A 2,732-nucleotide genomic window follows, 5' to 3' on the forward strand; every position below is an offset into this window, starting at 1 on the left:
GGTCTATAGTCACTGAGGGCTGATGGGTGAGTTTTCTTTGGTACTGGAACCAGACAGGATGTCTTCCACAACACTGGCACCTTCTCCTGGGTCAAGCTAAGGTTGAAGAGGTGTTCAATAAATAATAAATAAATAAATAATAATAATTAATAATAAGATGCTTAACCATATTTCAGTGTTGATTCACTCACATTTTGCTGTCTGGGTAATAATCATAATTTGCCGGAGGGTTAGAGGGGTTATGACCCCACAATAATTTGATCTAATTGATGTAATCCCCTCACCCCCCAACAAAACAACACCATTTGCTCTAACCCAATAAGAATGAACTGGTTACATACACAACTGCAACTCTTGTTGCAACTTTGACCTGATTTCAAAATTTACCATGTCACATAATATGACATATTATGTACATTTAAGCAAAATTGCTGAAAACAACATGCAGGGTTTTAAGTCTGCTTTTGTCACATTATGACTGGATTGTGYTGTAATTTTTCCTAGACAAATTGTTGTGCGCCAAGTAAATACATAATCTTGGAAAATTTTTGAAATTTAGGTATGTTGTTTATTACATCCTACAAATGTCAAATATTTGTTACTGTTGGAAATAATGTGTGTGAGTGTGGGGGGGTAAGCCTTTTCTTAACTGTTGAACTGATGTGAAACAGAAAAGGTGCAGAGTAAATACAAAAAACAAAACAAACAAAAAAAAGACAGGAAAGGCAAGGAAATCACAGAAAAACATTACAATGTATTTTAACCCCCAAATATCTTGAATGGTTTTACAAAAGTAAACAGTTCAATAAATAAATAGTCAGAGAGCAAATAACACCCCAATGGTAGAACTAAAGTCATGTCCTTGGTTAGGAGATCAGGATTCATGAACATGTGTGTGTGTGTGTGTGTGTGTGTGTGTGTGTGTGTGTGTGTGTGTGTGTGTGTGTGTGGTCATGTTTTGTAACAAAGTGAGGACATTTTTGGGAAGTGAGGACAGTTTTTTTCTGTTCTCATTTTTTGCAGCTCTACTAGTTATGTTTAGAGGNGTGTGTGTGTGTGTGTGTGTGTGTGTGTGTGTGTGCTACAGAGTGAGGACTGTCATGTTTTGTAACAAAGTGAGGACATTTTTGGGAAGTGAGGACAGTTTTTTTCTGTTCTCATTTTTTGCAGCTCTACTAGTTATGTTTAGAGGTTTGGTGTGAATTAACTTAAGGAAAATGTCTGTTAGGCATTAGTACAGTTACAAACATGAACGGAAGTCAATAAAAAAGTCCTCAGTTTGATGGAAGTACAAGAGTGTGTGCGTGTGTGTGCTTGTTTTTGTTACTGGACCATTTCCAGTTTACACACCTACCTTGTCATGACCAGTAGAGTAGTCCTAATGGGGACCTAAGGCTGGTCCTAATACGGTGGAACTCCATTTTTGGGTTGGGGGTTGGGTTTAGGACTAAAGTGTGAATTGAGTTTAGGTTAGTTTTGGGGTCAGGTTGTGAGGTTAGTCTTAGGGTTGGTGGTCAGGGTTAGGCTGTAGAAATGACTGGAAATGAATGGAAGTCAATGTACGGTCCTAATAAGGATAGAAATACAAACCAGTGTGTCTGTGTGTGATTGAGTGAGTGTGTGTGAGTGAGTGAGATAGGTACAGACAAACAGATGCAGTTTGAAGAAGTCACATCTCCACAGCTGAATGATTCATCTGTAACTGAAGTTACATCCTGGATTATCTGCTCATAAATCATGAGATGAAATGTAAGTACAGATTATTTCCTGCAAAACTCCAGTAAATATGAGGATTTTTTTTTCATGTTGCATTGATGTATGTTTACTTAGAAGTCACATGAAATATACTTAAGAAGTACAATTTTAAACAAATGATCACAAGAGTTGTTAGTGAAAAACAAATTACCTGATTTAAATTGACTTATTTGGACGGTTTTATGAATTTTGTCTTCTTTAGTTTAACAAAGTTTCACTTCTTTTTTCATTATTTTAATGTCTTTTATGCCTAATAAAAGACAGTTTATGTACTGCCTACTATATCAACTAAAGCAAAAACAATGAAAAAAGAAATAAAAACAACAACACAATCTGTCACATCAGGTARATATTGAGGACATGAATCATTAATGACAGTAAAATCTGAGTCTTGCTCTCAAACAGCTGTCAGGATGTCAGTGGGCTACGCTTTAGCTACTTATTAACAGTGCCAAAATGCAGCTGAATAATTAATGAACCTCAGCGCCATTTCAAAGATGTCCACTCATCACTAACAGCTGAGAAACCTCAACTATTGATCCGGTTCAGGCTCTGCAGAAAAATGAAAAAAACATCTGTTAGTCATTTATTTTCATTTCTAAAGCCAGGTGAGAACAAGTACATCACATCTAAGTGAGCCATTTAGAGGAAATTTCATATTGTTTGCATAATTTTGGTGGAAAATCTTTTTTTTTCTTTTTCATCCTAAAAGACTCAYACAGATGACTTCTCAGAGAAAACAGGATGGACGACAAACTGAAGTGTGCAGACATGAATGAAAACAAAACACTGATGTTTCAGTTTTCACAACCCCCAGGTTCACAGACAAACACTGAAGCTGCAGATCACACAGGTGCGTTTGTCCAGAACCCACAGGTTTAAACTACAACTTAGCACAAAAYGTAAAGAAATGTGTGTTTGGTAGATTATGTCTTTGTTGTAACAATGTTTCTTGGCATTAATCTTACACTGGACAC

The sequence above is a fragment of the Austrofundulus limnaeus genome, unplaced genomic scaffold (assembly GCF_001266775.1).
Source record: "Austrofundulus limnaeus strain Quisiro unplaced genomic scaffold, Austrofundulus_limnaeus-1.0 Scaffold626, whole genome shotgun sequence".
Taxonomy (NCBI): domain Eukaryota; kingdom Metazoa; phylum Chordata; class Actinopteri; order Cyprinodontiformes; family Rivulidae; genus Austrofundulus; species Austrofundulus limnaeus.